Below are 16,793 nucleotides of genomic sequence, written 5' to 3'. Positions count from 1 at the left end.
CCCCTCGTTCTCATTTTGCCTCTTGTGGATAGAGGCTCCTCTTCAAGAATTCACTGAAGGTTGGGGGCTGCTGGGTAGATGCATAGAGGAGAAACAACAAACGCTTTTCTTCAGGAAAATAACGAGGCTTAAACAGGAAAAAGTGAGTATGGGTCAGTTGGTATTGTACTAATGGCTTAGAGAGAAAGGATAAGTGATGATGGGCAAATCCCACTGAATGTTTCTTTTGATCTACTGATTTTGTAGCAGATAGAACTGCAAGAGATTCAAATACAACCTCACTGACTTTTTGCTGCTCTGTAGTTCATTATGGATGTTTCATTGCTAACGCTTAGAAGTGCCCTGTCTGGCCAAGAGGCTACCTATAAACATTAAAAAGAAGCTGAGTTAAGGAGCTGTTAAATCTTGGAAAGTAATGCTCATCATTAGTTTAGAGCTTACTCTACTCCAGTATATAACAAAATGCTGTATTTCTCTAGAAAGCACCTTTCATCTCAAAGCACCCTCACGTATTCAGTTGCTTTGGAGGCTGTAGGCCAGATTTCCAGCTTGCGTGCATTCATGTAAGGCTTTTAAATGAGAGAGACCTATGTCAGTTTACACTTAGTGAGAATTTATTCCTGTATAGAAAGTGGCATGTATATTATAACTGACTTGTGGCCAGTGTAGGAAGAAGGAGGAATGAAAGTGGAATAAAGTAATAGCCAGTATCATCTAAATATCTGTTATGTCATAGTAAATGCAATGAGCTGAACTTGTCCAACTTGGTTGTTTTGTTGTAGAGCTCGATATCTGATACCTGTAAGGATGGATGACCATTAGACCTGCTTCCTTCCTGTGTCAAAATAGAAATAATTCCATAATTCTGCTGTCACAAATAAGAAATTGTACTTTGTTCAAGGTCAAGTCATTCTTATCACAGAAAGCTGCTCTCTAAGTGTGTTACAAGCGGATGCAATTGCAGAATCGATTTAAAATAACTTCCTACAACCACTTTCATTCTAGAGAATACTAAGTTGCTTTGCAGACAGTGAAACTTTTTGAAAAAGAGAGAGAGAGAGAGACTTCATTGAGTTTTTGGCCAGAAGTCTGCTGCTGTAGACTGAATCAGCCAGGATGTCTCTGAATGACTTGTCATCTCACGGTAACAGCAATTGTTCTTTTCCCAGTGGGAAGGTTTACTATGCTATTCCTAATCAGATAACCATGTGCTAGCTCTCAACACTACTTGATCTCAACTTTTTCAAATAACTGCATGGAATGTCTCTAAATAAGAAGAATTTGTGGATCTTTAAGACAGCAAGACTGCTTTTCCTTTTCTTCACGCCAGCCTGATGTAATGCCCTTGCGTAGTAATTCTCTCCTGGCCTAAAACTTATGGTCTTGGGTCACTTGATTCATAATAGCGATTCAGCTTTATTCTGCAACACATCCTGACAGAACCATGAACAAGAAACATTTACAGTATTCTTGAGGCAGTCCCAAACTAGAGTTTGGATAGTTCCTTACTACAAAATGCTAGAAATTATATATATTATAGAGATTATACACGTTAATGATGTTCATATCTCTTTGCAAATGTAGCATCTGCTCCATGGCAACATCTTCAACTCCTTTGCTCAGCAAATGACATGAGATGCCCAAATGTTGTGTCATCCTGGTACCCCTGCCTGCAGCAGAGCGATGTTTCCGGAAGCGCTACATTTGGTCAGGAATGGGGCCGAGCTGTCCTTTCCTTGTGAAAGCTAATGGGATTGCAGCCCGGGATAAAAAGGCTACGGTAAATCAATAGTCCCAAAACTGCAATCGTAAATCTCTGTGTGGAGAACTCTATAGGGGCCTCTGTGCAGAGTCCCATTCATAAAAAACTCTGACTTATTGTGGTAAAGGTATCATTCATTTTGACAGAATATCAATGCTGTGGTTAGCAGCTTATATCAAGCTGTTTGTGTTGAGCTTTCTAGAGATAAGACATGCGCATGTCCATTGCATTAACACAGCTGCTGCCATCCAGTTCTGTCCAATGTAATCTTTAGTCATCACACAAACAAAAGAAAAAAGTCCCTATATTAGTGATGGAAGGAATTAATCAGAAAGATGAGAGAATATTTTCTTTCATATAGGTTCCTTGAACTCGGACAACAGTGTATATATCTCAATCTACTCTTTTCTAGTGGTCCACAGACTCTACAGGCTGAAGATCTTAAGTGTCAGTGCTCTGTTCTTTGGAACATCATCTTTCATAACAGGGAGTACGTTACAGGGACAACCCATATATATGGGTTAGATTCACTGTCAGAAGTGAGCTTATAATTTGTGTGCAAATGGTAGATGGTTCTTCATCTTCTCTGATCCTCTAACTCTTCTTGTAGAGATATTTCCATTTAATTCAGAGACTACTTTCAAATTATTTGCCTTGAAGCTTACCCAAATTAGTCTCAGCTGAGAGCAAGCAGCCAACTTTTTTCCTGTGCTTACTGTATCTCTAGCTAAAAGCTTTTCTTACTGGCTTGTAACGGCAGATATATTTAACAAGGGTGGTTGTTTTTTTCCTGTTCCCTGCATGACAGGTGGATAGGAATAGTAGATATAGCTGATGTGCTATGCGTTAGAGTGCCTCCCATATTCAAGATATGCTCTTTGAGATGCAGCTCATTACATCTCTGAGGGTAGCCATAACGACCCTGATGTAACAAAGCACAAGTCAGTGCTACTTGGGGCGCTCCTGCAATAGCCTGCTGGAGCACGTTGCAATAGATCATCCTTTCTTATCTGCTCTGTTTTTCTTAAGGAGATAAATCACTTGGTTGCAGGTGAGAAACCATGTGGCTCTGATGCATACATTTTCTTTCCCTCCTAAAGGAAAGAGGATGGTGCCTATGAGAAACTGGGATAATGCCATGCCCTCGATTTGCTATTGAATATAGAAGCAATTTTGAAGTAGGCTAAAAGCATTTGTGAAGTGTGCAAACTAAAGTGCTTTAGCTAATGTATTTTAAGGCTGGAATGTACGTAGGGCAAGTTGTACTTTTTAGTACATATTAGTCTGTGAATATGAGCTCTTGACACAGGTCCCTTTACAATTCAGTAACCAGAGAAAATGCATTAGAAGTTGCCTTTTTTTCTAAGACTTTTTGCTGAGGAGACAAAATCCAGTAGGTCGTAATAAATGGAACTTTGGTTTCTTTAGAAGTGTTTGTGTGAATGCGACCTGTGAAGCTCTAGAGGTTTTTTCTTGCTATGATTCCCCTCTCCACTCCCAGTTCCAGATAGAAAGCATCATCCATAGAAAGAGTTATGAATGTTGCAGCTACTAATAAAATTAAGCAGCTAGGTCAGAATTCAAGTATTTCTCCTGGACAGAGATGAAGTCCAGTAATCTAAAGTGACTGAGAGGGGAAGTTCGCATGGCAAACTGCCATGGAGTAGCTCTCTGTTCAGTTTCCAGGTAGCTGTCTGGTAACCCTGTTACTTGATGTTTAGGTCTTTTTAACCGGGGAGTCAGAAGGGAGTACGTGGTCTACTCTTGCTCATACACACTCTCAGTGTTCAGATTAGGTCCAGTCTTGGAAAAGCAGGCCTTGTATGTCCTTAGCATTTGTTATTGGTTGCCAGTTCCTTGTTTGTTAAACACACTTTTTCCTAGGATTGCATCAAATATTTGAGCTTTGCCACGTACTGTTTCTACCTTCATGTATTCGCTATATAGCTCCTGAAGAATGAGACTAGCTCACAGTACTGCATCTAACCTGCTCCTGTCCCTTTTACAACTGCCTGTCCCTCTGTTTCCTTCCCCTTCTTGGGGATTCCCATGTATTTCTGGGAAGGTTTCTCTCTTTTCTCCTTTGGTTTAAATACTTCCATTGTCACCTTCTCCCCCACCCCCCAAGGTGTCCCAGCATGGCAAGGTTTCCCGTTTACTCCGGCTTGGCTGAGTTTGACCTAGGTTGGCCAGCCTTTCATTACTGCTTCTCCACATTTGCCAGACACGTTCACAGTACATGCAATTGAGGGTCAAGTCTCCTTTTCAAATCTAGCACTGAACTCGAGAGATTTGTGTTATGCTACAAGTGTCAGGCTACTAGATTTTTTGTTTTTAAATCTCCCCTCCCTCCAAAAAAACCTTATACAGGATTGTGTTCTTATTCTGCAATAAATCAATAGTGAGTCCCACCTGAACAGGATCTTCATTACCTGAATGCTGTTTATTGACTGTGTTTCTTGAGTTACGGTGGTTTGGCTTTGTGTGTTTTTGTGAGTTTTTTGCTTTTGTTTCAATTTTTTGTCAGTCTGAATCGCATAACTACAAAAATCATGTGTTGCTCCCCAAGAGAAAGCAACGCATACGTGTTATCTTTTTTTTAGGTCAAAACACTGTTTAAAACAGTACTTATTGTCTGTTACCTGTTAACTCTGATTTTTAGCTTTTAAAACTATGCTAAATGGTTTTTCTATGTGGACGTCTAGGCATGTGAAGATTCTGCCTTTAGTGACTTTAAATCTAATTGTAGGTCTGGCCTTAGGACATTTTTGATTATTCTGTCCAGATAGTGACCAATGTAAATAACTGAAACAGTAACTGGGAATTAGGTATGAGAGTCAAAGATTCTCAGCATGGCAGTTGCTAATACTGAGTGGCTTGACTCAGTAACTAAACAAGCAACCTTGATTTTGGGCATGTGAGTTCCCAGTTAATGCCTGTGGTGACTTGGAGCATGTCTATGCAGTCAGGTAGAGTTGCGTGTCAAGAGCAAGGACAAGCTGTGCCCTTGCTCCTGCTTGGTGGAGAATAAATCAGCTTAGGCCCCAAAGCTGTATCACTGTGTTACCAGTAAAATCCTGTGTGAAGTCCTGAGTGGTAGCACTCACTAGTACAGCAGTCATGCTAGTCAAGGATGTGCATTGAGGAAACTTCTTGGTGGCCTGCACTGGCCTGTGTAATGCCCTTCCTTGCTGTGACTGTGTGAGTTGGACATGTTCTCAGTGTGCCTGTCTGAGTGGGCTACTCCTAGGACTTGAGGAGAGGAACCATCTGATTGGGTTGAGGTATGAGAAGAGCATTCATTTGTTCAACCTTGCAAAAATGCAGGTGTCTAAGAAACTAACCGATAGAGAATATTACTTTCTTTTGGGTTAAACAGGTATTTTCAAAATTGTTCTAAGGCCTGTGTGTCACCATAACTACATAGGTTCTGGTTTGGAGCAGGCTCATGCTTTGTCTGGCTTTACAGTATGAGCAGAAGATTGTTCAGACCTATTTAAAAACAGACCCTGCAGACACTTTTAGAATATAAAATCCTTCAGAGAAGTTCAGGTAGTAAAAAAAAAAAAAAAAAAAAAAGCCATTGTGATAAATTGCCAGAGAATGCAGTCTTTGTGAAAAAGAGATGAGATCTGAAAACTCTGATTTGGTTGAGGACATAAAATAAGCATTGAAATATAAACATGACTTCCCACAATTTACCAGAGTGACTGGCTTTGTTTATGCCTTACTGCTGAGTACTACACAGAAGAAGCTTGAGCATGAGGGAAAGACTCTCTGCAACCTTTTGCTATGATGGCAGATTAGGTTTCCTTAAATATTGTGGTGTATGTATGTCTTCTCCTCTCTTTTGTTAATGGTGTTTGTAAAGCCTCTAAAATTTAAGTCAGGCCATATTAAACTCTGCCTCTTTTATAATAAAAGATTATTTGTAATTTGAATTGCTCTACACCATGTGCATTTCTGTAACAGCGATTTAAAATTTTATGGAAGGCAGTGTGAAGAAGAACTATCAGCTATAAATTTAGAGCTAATTAGCAGCTTTGTGTGTGCAGTCAGATTTCTTAAGCAAGCATGTTTCTCATGAATTGACTTTACATTTTATTAATTCTAGCCACAAATGACAAAAGCTTCCACACATGCTTAAACTCGTAAACCTCAACTGTTCCCTTTATTTAGGTATGTTTTAGGAGAAGATTGATATAAGGCTTTGCTTAGCAACGACTTTAAGCATATACTTAATTAACGGAAGTTTTTTGGATTTACTTATATGCTTAAAATTAAGCAGGTGTCTTTAAATAGTTTGTTGCATTAAGGTGATAAAAGTATTCATCACCATGAATTGTTTGCCTAACTGACAACTGAAAAAATCGAAGAGATTTAGCAGCCCTATAATGTAATTGTTGGAGATACTAGTTTAATGCTGGTTAAATAACTATTTCCCCCCTCCCCCAACACCTGTTATTCCAAAAGGATTACTCAGGAAGGCTGTATGCTGAAGTCAACTGGTGCGTTGCCTCTCAACTGAGGTGTGCCAAGAGACTGTGTCCCCCTTGTCCGTCAGCACCTCTGGGTGCAGTTAGTATGTCAAAATAATCCTGGGAGCACAGCTCAGTCCCCAATGTCACATGCTACCCTAACTGCTAACTTTATTTTGCTTTCCTCGCACAATGAATCCTGAATTCCTTCCTGAATAATGGTCTAGGTTCAACAGCAGCAGTGAAGGCGGCCCTGATGGGAGGAAGGCTGATAAGACAGGCAAAACACAGGTTTTATGGGCCTAGGAGAAGCTGATGTGACACAGGTCTCCCACAAGCAGCAGCAGATGGGGCTGGAGTAAGAATGCTGCTTTTTGGTGAGTGTGTTGCAGCACCTAGATAATTGCATAAAATGGAGACATGACTTCCCCCTCAGTATCTGGCAGCTGTTCCTTCAAAGAAGACTTTGGCAGGCCCTGCCTAGTATAGGGAGCCCAACCCCTGGGAGAGTGTAGTAAAGTGCATTGAGAACTGTTGCTGACAGTCCACTCCTTGGTCTGGGCTAGGTCTGAGCATGCACAGACAGAGCTCCAGCTGCCCCGGAAATAAGAGCAAAGCATATATGATGTGAGAGTGTTGCAAGATTAAGGCTCTCCTGTTGGGGCTGGTGTTGCATCTTTCATACTGGTGATACTCTTGTCTGTTAGATCTAGTCTTAGATGACTAGTTTCTGGATAAGACCTATTGTAAGTGCTCAAATCCAGTGTTTGTATGTGGCTTTAAACATTTATGTGGTTCTAATCCCTATGATCCTGTAAAAAGCTAATCTGGTACCTGTTGACTGCATATTTTTTTCCTTTAACTGATCACTGCTCCATTTTAATTGCTTTTCACTATTGGAAAGGAATAATTATACCTTGCTGGAAACGTGATGACTATCGATTGTAATTAGTTTTCTAAGGGTAAATGACTTGACTTCAGAGGTTTTTATTAAAGTGTTGATCATATTTTTTTAATATCAAATTTTAAAAACAAAGTAGTAGAATTATAATGAATAGCTACTTTCTGTAGTTGCGTTATTACAACATTCAAACATAGTTTACAAATCCAGCTGCTGAATAGTTCAGCTTTGCTGGCTGACGCTAAATGGCAGAGACAGGTTGAGTCAAAGTATCTGCTGGATGTAAGCAAATTGGATGGTCATGGGAGTTTTTCAGGGAATGGCACTTGTATTGATTAGCCAGATAATGCTTTGCTTGTGAAGATGAGTCAGTCTGGTTTAGTGTTCTCTTATTTCTAATGTACTCTTCTCTGAAAAGCCAAGTGAACTGTGTATCGTGCTGAACTGTGAAACTGAACGGACTTACTTGTGTGGCAGTTCAAGTTTCAAATTTGTGTTCTGTAACTTTCCTATTTAACTAAATTTTATTTGGGAGCTTTCATGATGCCATAGCTTAGGATACAGAGTTAAATTACTTTACCTCTGTATTCAGGATGTCATAGATTTGGAATCTGCACTAACTTGTGGGATTGCTGTTGTTTGTCGCTAATGAGTGCTCTGTATTGACCTTTTCAGTTGTCATGTTTATAATAGGTGAAAAAGAGCAGGAAGTTAGAGTTAAAACCAGGCTTCTTCAAGAAACACCAGAGCTTTTTTGCTGCTTGTTGTATTGCCTTGAATACCTGAACATAAAGACAAAGTTATGTCTGTGTATCTTCATACATATGACATTTGAAATATTCCGCTATGTTTGTCTTGGATCCTTTTTATGCTAAGCAGTTGACATTGTTTAACATGGGTGAGCAAAACACTTGTATATGTCTACTTCTGTCTTTACATTTAGATTAAATTCCACTTTAACTACTACTCTTTCTTAGTTCCTAGAGTTAAGAGGACTAATGTCTTTTTCAAAGGGCTAAAGAGCCAAGGTATTTCATTAGGCCGACAAAGATGCATTCTTTTCAAGATGTTAGTAAATGAGCAAATGAATGCCTTTGCCCATCAATAAATTCTAGCGGACCTGTGAAGCCAGCCAGTCTGTTCAAGTGCTAGTGAGAACTCTACTGTTGCATGTTTACTGTGATTTGGCTGACTCATGCTTGAAAAACTTGCAGCTTCACCTGGGACAGTACTTTGTAGCCAATAATATCTTACAGTGAAATAGACTTTGAAAAAGTTTTTCCTTGTCTTAATTAGTCTGGAGAGCAATTGCTTTGTCTCTCTAATACTGAATGTCTCTTCATGCACTGAAAGGTTGGTCCGCCCTTTTCTTTGAGTTACCTTGTCACCCTAACGAATGTGTCCAGCTCCTTCTAATCCTCTTTTCTAAACTAAACGGCTCTCACTGCCCTTTACCCTTTTTATTAATTTCCTTTGAATTGTTTCTGATTCTTATCTTTCTAGTTAAAGGCTCCTGGAAGCGAGTTCCCTATTAAGCCTGTAGCTCTACTGGTAGAGCCTGGAGATTTAACTCTAGAGATCAGACGCAAACTGTGACCTGTTGCCTAAATTCGTAGGTTAGGTTTAGTCTGTGTTCTGCAGCTGATTGCCCTAGATAATCAAAACTTCCCTTCCATCTTAGAGGCTAAGTAATCTTTACATAAAATTTTCTTAAAAGAACAAAATCAACTTAGAGAAGTTTCCAAACACTTCTTTAAAAACTTACATGCTTTCCTGTCATCTGTAGTCTATAGTCAAATACAGAATTCCTCTCTGTATCCAGTCCCAAACCATGTATGTATGTGCACATACCTATATGTGTACATGCATGTTTTATTACATTATTAAGGTCCAGTTTTCCTTACTGCTGAAAGTGTGTAGGCTGACTATAGGGATTATTTTGTCCCAGATTTCTTAGCCTGTGATTTTCCAAATTGCGTTTTGCTGGCAATTTCTGCTCATGTTGCTAATTCTTCGCATCTGCAGACTTTACCATACTTCTTGCTATCTTCCTGGTCATTAATGAAAGTTTGAAGGTATCATTGCTAGCCCTGTTTAAAACTTCATCTGCTCTCATTCAATACTATCTTCTGTTTATACTTCTTAAGCCGTCTTTTACTCTGTAGCATAGACCTCATCTCCAACCTGCTAAGAATTAAGAGAGTAAGTTTATGCTACGCTATTTCAAATCTCTAGAGGCCATGCATCTTCGATCTGCTGAGGGCTTCTATTAGGGCCTCTACTAATTTTGTTGGTAAAATAGTGACACAGTCAAGTTGATTTCAACGGATCTGCCTGCTCTAAGCTCGCTCTTTTGTTATCTTCTAGAATTTTACTGTTGTAGATTCAGCTGTTTCACAGACACTCGTAGGGGTTCATGGCAGTCTACTTCAATTGAAAAAATGAAACTAAGTCTTAATCTTGTAATAACAGAACTCTGGTTTCAGAAGAATGTATTATGTGCTCTTAAAGGTAAGAGATAGTTATTAGCCATGCCAGTATGTAAAATAGCATGTTGACAGGTCTCAGAACTCGTGAAGAGAGTTACACAGACAGGATAGAGGCCTCTACCAGAAAGACAAATTTAACTGTCTTCATTTCTCATGCAACAGCAGAAGTCTGGTCTCTGAGAATATTTTTTTCTAATGCAGCAGATTAATCTCAACAATATTTGCAAGTTGACAAGTGCAGTATGAAATGATGGGGAAAGCTTTATGGAAAGGTCAGGAAAAATAGTACCTGCTCATGGAGTATAACACCTGCCCTGTCCCTTGGTTTTATTTTCCGGAATTACCCTATGCTATCAGCTATTCCTGGTTTGTAAAGATCTGACTAAGAGGGCTAGTATTTATTTTTGCAGTCTCTTGCTAATGGTACAAGGGGTTACTACCTACTTGCACAGTAGAGGGCCTGTATCATTTCCTACTTTAACAGGAAATTTTGAAGAATTTCAGAACTCTGGTATATGTGAAAATACTGGCTTGGAATTCAGTTTTTTCCCTGCCTACTTGATTGAAGTGTTTCTATGAAAGACTTGTCTGATTCTTGAGACAACTTACATTAAAAAAAAAAAAGCAAAGCATGGATTTTCACTGTAATAGGCATATTTTTGCATTTTTAAAATGTGGAAAAAGCTCCTCAGTAAAAGTAAAGTTACTCAGAACTTTCCACTGAAAAGCATTTGCATCCCTCAAAGACCACATTACTTGGGAGAATTTCATCAGCAATATCCTTCAGAGACAGGAGAAAATTTTACTTTCAGGTCTTTCAGGTCTGTTTTTCTAACCAGATAGCAATGAGTTAGTGGAGATTTCTGTCTCCTTTTCTAAACTGGAATACCTTCTATTGTGCTGGATAAGTTGGAGGCCTAGAAGCAGCCAGTCAGGACAACACAAAACGCTGTTATCCTTGACTGGTTCCCTCTATTCCAGTTAATCACTTTTAAGGCCCCTGTCCCCTTCTTGTAATGACAGGCATCCATTGTGCAACTGGGGTGGGGTGGGAGGGTAGGGGGTATCTGGATAGTTTGTGGAAACACCCATTTCCTGCACTGAACAGCTATTGAAGTGATAAGACACCTGCAATTGTGTTTCTTAAGACTGATTGGAATGTATAGCAGATAAAACCTGCCTTAGGATTTTAGCAAAGTAAGTTTTGGAAGAAGTCTCATTGGTGGTCCTAGTCCTCCAGAAACGTCCATTAACTGTTTTCTGACCTTTTCTTCTAGATCAGCTAATGGTAGGAAGGGATGGGGACAAAGTATAGAAAGGAGGCAAGCATTAATCTAATCTGATGGGTCTGCTTTTCAAACAACAACTAAAATCTCATCAGGATTTACAATTCATTTTAAAAGATTTGTTTTTTGTCTTTCTCAAAGCTCTTAAACTTGAAGATAATCACTGTGTTACCCCACTGTAATGTTAAGTTGATAGAGATGCTTTTTGTTCATATATTTGCAAACTGGTTTAACTAGAGTTTATTAGAGTTAATTAGAGACAATCTGGTTTCATTAAGGCTAGAAGTGGTAACAGTATGTAGTTAGTTGTTGACCTTTTAGGTAATAGTAATTTCAGAAGAGACTACATTACATTATAAAGAGCTTCTGATACTCTGATATAGCTTTGTTTCGGGCTGTGCATCTGCCTGGATTTTTTTCAGCTTTTACTCTATAGCATGGAGTAAACACAACACAATGAAAATGCTATCAGGAATTCTAGTTCTCCAGCCTGTATTCTGTTGCACAGTGCAAGGCTCCCCTCCTCCCCACACACCTTTCCCTTCTTTGAGATTCCTCATCAGTTAACTTTTTCCAGGTTTTTTCCACACTTTATTTGCAGCTTTTAAAGTATAGATTTTTGGTGTTGTCAATAATGCAAAACTTTAAAAAATTCCTAATATTAGAGGCATACCTTTTAGAATCCTCAAGGGAAATGCTCTTAGGACTGTGTGGTGTGTTGGGTGGGTTTTTTTTCCCCCTCCAGATTCCATGGGAAGAAAGTTTTGTACAGAAGAGTCAACCAGTGACTGACTGGCTTCACCTCCAAAGAGGTGGTACTTTATGATCTACATGAGTTTTAGCCGTAGGAGAAGTCTGTTTTTGAAGATAAAACAGATGTCTAGGTTGTTAGTTCTTGACATGTTACCGAAAGTTTCTATTCGAACAGCCCTTGTGTGTCTCCCCCCCCCCCCCCCCCCACACACACACACCATGGTTGGTTTCCCTGTTCCAAGTGGGTTCATTGAGACTGTTTTGTTTATTTTTAAATATTTGTATTACAAAGATGTCTGACTTGAGGGTAAACAGCCTGCTAATGAATTTTGAAATGCAGCTTGCAGAATATTCCCAACTTGCATGGAATTCAGTCTATTCTTACAGAAATAAATGCCTGACCATATGTAGGATTATAGACAAAATACCGGTCTGCTACACTGCAGTTATCACATCAGTATGCCCCTGGACCATAGTCCAAAGGAACTTCAGAATTAAAATGCCATGTGAGAGGTACCAGTAGGAGGCTGAGTATAACAGTAATAGTGGCATAAAACAAGATGCTGGCGCCTTAGGAGAAAATACAAAATAGTCCTTGAAATATGTTAACCATGTTCATAAATTCCCTCTTTCTAACTCTGTATCCATCCTCAGGGCTTTAGTTACTCTTACAGATTTTAAGCATGGGATAACTGCTTTAGGCTTTGTGCTCTACCTGTGTTAATTCAGCTACCCCACCCTTTAAAATCAACTTTACTCTGCAGTACTTCCGAACCTTAAATTGACTAATTAAAGAAGCCTGCACCTTTTGTCAGTTTGTTTCTGCACATGTTTTCAGGCAGTACTGATTTGGCATCTCTGTTAGCCTCTGTGGACCTACAGGTTCCTCCTCATGAAGACAAGGGAAAGACTGCCCTTCAGTGCAAGAGATATTGAGCCAAGCTTAGTTTCATTCTCTGCGTTCAGAACAAGTATAGTACTGGCTGTTTTTATAAAAGAAAATACAAAAATCATGGTTGATATTCGCTTTACAGTCTTTCTCAAAATGGTGATGTAAATATGCAGACAGAGGTCTGGACTAGCAATCCAGTGGATTTAGTCCTCTTCTGTTGTTGATTGGTTTTGTAAGTGTGTGGTTTTTTTGTTTTGTTTTAAATACCGAAGCTCCCTCAGACTTAGCTCTAAAATAGAACATTAGGATGAGGTCCTCTGCAAATCTCTGAACTTTTTGGAATGCTATGTCTTTCAGTTGTTTTGGCCTTTTTTACAAGTTAATAAAAATGACTTTTACAAAACAGCATATTCCTTTTAAAATTTTAGTTTTGTTTACTTATGTCTTGATACATGTTTCTCCTAATATATAGTAGTATATGTATCTATGTTAGCAGGTCTTGATGTGATCCACATATTAGCCTAATCAATTGAAAAATAATCTGTAAGAATGATAAGTTATACCTACAGAAATAGCTACAGAAAATATTTGCAAAAGCTAGGAAGGCTGGGGCAGTAACACAGATATGTTTACACAGAATCACAGAATCACAGAATCGTTTAGGTTGGAAGGGACCTCTGGAGATCATCTCGTCCAACCTCCCTGCTCAAGCAGGGTCACCTAGAGCATATTGCCCAGGATCACATCCAGACGGGTTTTGAATATCTCCAGCGAAGGAGACTCCACCACCTCTCTGGGCAACCTGTTCCAATGCTCTGTCACCCTCACAGTGAAGAAGTTTTTTCTCAGGTTCAGATGGAACTTCCTGTGGTTCAGTTTCTGCCCATTGCCTCTTGTCCTGTTGCTGGGCACCACGGAGAAGACACTGGCCTCATCCTCTTGACACTCCCCCTTCAGATACTTGTACACATTGATGAGATCCCCTCTCAATCTTCTCTTCTCCAGGCTGAACAGGCCCAGCTCTCGCAGTCTTTCTTCATAGGAGAGATGCTCCAGCCCTCTAATCATCTTGGTAGCCCTCCGCTGGACTCTCTCCAGGAGTGCCATGTCTCTCTTGTACTGGGGAGCCCAGAACTGGACACAGTACTCCAGGTGAGGCCTCACCAGGGCTGAATAGAGGGGCAGGATCACCTCCCTCGACCTGCTGGCAACACTCTGCCTAATGCACCCTAGGATCCCATTGGCCTTCTTGGCCACAAGGGCACACTGCTGGCTCATGTTTAACTTGTTGTCCACCAGCACTCCCAGGTCCTTCTCGGCAGAGCTACTTTCCAACAGGTCAGTCCCCAGCCTGTACTGGTTCATGGGATTATTCCTGCCTAGGTGCAGGACCTTGCACTTGCCTTTGTTGAACTTCAGGAGGTTCCTCTCTGCCCACCTCTCCAGCCTGTCCAGGTCCCTCTGAATGGCAGCACAGTCTTCTGGTGTGTCAGCACCTCCCCCCAGTTTAGTATCATCAGCAAACTTGCTGAGGGTGCACTCTGTCCCTTCCTCCAGGTCATTGATGAATATATTGAACAAGACTGGGCCCAGGACTGACCCCTGGGGGACACCACTAGCCACAGGCCTCCAACTTGACTCTGCGCCATTCACCACAACCCTCTGAGCTCGGCCATCCAGCCAGTTCTCAAGCCACCTCACCGTCCACTCATCTAGCCCACACTTCCTGAGCTTACCTAGGAGGATGTGATGGGAGACAGTGTCAAAAGCCTTGCTGAAGTCCAGAAAGACAACATCCACTGCTCTGCCCTCATCTACCCAGCCAGTCATTCCGTCATAGAAGGCTATCAGATTGGTCAAGCATGATTTCCCTTTGGTGAAGCCATGCTGACTACTCCTGATCACCTTCTTGTCCTCCAGATGCTTAGTGATGACCTCCAGGATGAGCTGTTCCATCACCTTTCCCGGGATGGAGGTGAGGCTGACAGGCCTGTAGTTTCCTGGCTCCTCCTTCTTGCCCTTTTTGAAGACTGGCGTGACATTGGCTTTCTTCCAGTCCTCAGGCACCTCTCCTGATCTCCAGGACCTTTCAAAGATGATGGAGAGAGGCCTAGCGATAACATCCGCCAGCTCCCTCAGCACTCGTGGGTGCATCCCATCGGGGCCCATGGATTTGTGGATGTCAAGTTTGGACAAAAGATCTCTAACCCGATCCTCCTCAACCAAGGGAGAGTCTTCCTTTCTCCAGCCTTCCTCTCTTGTCTCCAAGGTCTGGAATTCCTCAGGACTGGCCTTAGCAGTGAAGACAGAAGCAAAGAAGGCATTCAATAACTCTGCCTTCTCTGTATCCTTTGTCACCAGGGCACCCGCCCCTTTCAGCAGCGGGCCCACGTTTTCCCTAGTCTTCCTTTTGCTATTGATGTATTTGAAGAAGGCCTTCTTGTTGTCCTTGACATCCCTTGCCAGATTTAATTCCAACTGGGCCTTAGCCTTCCTTGTCGCATCCCTGCACGCTCTGACAACGTCCCTGTATTCCTCCCAAGTGGCCTGTCCCCTTTTCCACATTCTGTACACTTCCTTCTTCTGCTGGAGTTTTGCCAGCAGTTCCTTGCTCATCCATGCAGGTCTCCTGCCCGCTTTGCTGGACTTCTTCCTCAGAGGGATGCACTGATCCTGAGCCTGGAGGAAGTGACGCTTGAATATTAACCAGCTCTCTTGGACCCCTCTTCCTTCTAGGGCCCTACCCCAGGAGATTCCCTTAAGTAGGTCCCCGAAGAGGCCAAAGTCAGCTCTCCTGAAGTCCAGCGTTGCAATCCTACTCATTGCCCTGCTCCCTCCTCGCAGGATCCTGAACTCCACCATCTCATGGTCACTGCAGCCAAGGCTGCCCCCAACCTTCACATCTCCAACTAGACCTTCTTTGTTCGTTAGTACAAGGTCTAGCATTGCACCTCTCCTCGTTGGCGTCTCCACCACCTGGGTCAAGAAATTATCATCAATGCTCTGCAGGAACCTCTTTGACTGTTTGTGCCTAGCTGTGCTGTCTTCCCAACAGATGTCAGGGTGGTTGAAGTCTCCCATGAGAACCAGGGCCTGTGATCGTGAGGCTTCTTCCAGCTGTCTGTAGAAGGCCTCATCGACGACTTCCTCCTGATCAGGTGGCCTGTAGTAAACCCCCACAACAGTGTCACCCATGTTACCTTGCCCTTTAATCCTTACCCATAGGCTCTCAACTTGCTCTTCATCCACCCCGAGGCAGAGCTCCATACATTCTAGTTGCTCCCTCACATAAAGAGCAACTCCACCACCTCGCCTTCCTGGCCTGTCTTTCCTAAAAAGCACATAGCCATCCATGACAGCATCCCAGTCATGTGAACTATCCCACCATGTCTCTGTCACTGCAATGAGATCATGGCCCTGCGACCGCACACAGATCTCTAACTCTTCCTGCTTATTCCCCTGTATTATGCCTGTACAGATCAGCGGATTAAGTTTTTAACATAAGAACGTAATGTACGGAGTGCAACCAAAGCTCTAGCTATCTTAGTATCCTTTCTCAAAAGGAAACCCAAGATGAAATGGTTGTAAGAACAGGGCAAATCCATAGTGGTAGTGTCTCTGGATGTTTATCCAGACTCCATCAACTTGCAAAAGAGTGACTTTTAAATTACAAGTTCTTGGTGGATTTTTCTTCCATGAGTTTCCTACCTGGCTGTCTAAAATACATAATTTAAAACAGATAAAGGCTTATGAGATTTATATCCAAGCATATATACACTTGGAAATAAGAGTAATTCACTGCAGTGTGTATGTGTATTTACAATGGTGTCTGCTAAATTATTTATAAATAGTTAATTCCTGAATTTTTACTTTAGGAACGACAAAGAGGCAGAGGAATGCACTGAAAGATTTAATCCCCAGGTCAGCACTATGCTATAGTTTTCCTAGACTTGTCATTTTCTTTGGATCTTGCATCCGTTTTCAGATTACGGAGGTCATGCATAGTTTTTTCTTGTGCAGTTTTCTGCGTTAATTTGAACGAGCCCATACAAGGGGGATAATGCATTAAACCTGAAAACAGGGTTTTATAGCAGATGACCGCATTTTTTGGCATGAAAAGCATGGGACTATGTGGCTGTGTGACTGCATGTAAAAGAGGTAATTTAGCCTGTAAGACTTCTCACCTTAATTCTAAGGCAAAGTCAGAAGACAATCACAGTACTCACTTATGG

The sequence above is a fragment of the Struthio camelus genome, chromosome 7, assembly GCF_040807025.1.
Source record: "Struthio camelus isolate bStrCam1 chromosome 7, bStrCam1.hap1, whole genome shotgun sequence".
Lineage (NCBI taxonomy): Eukaryota > Metazoa > Chordata > Aves > Struthioniformes > Struthionidae > Struthio > Struthio camelus.
Note: the sequence above shows the minus strand (reverse complement) of the source record.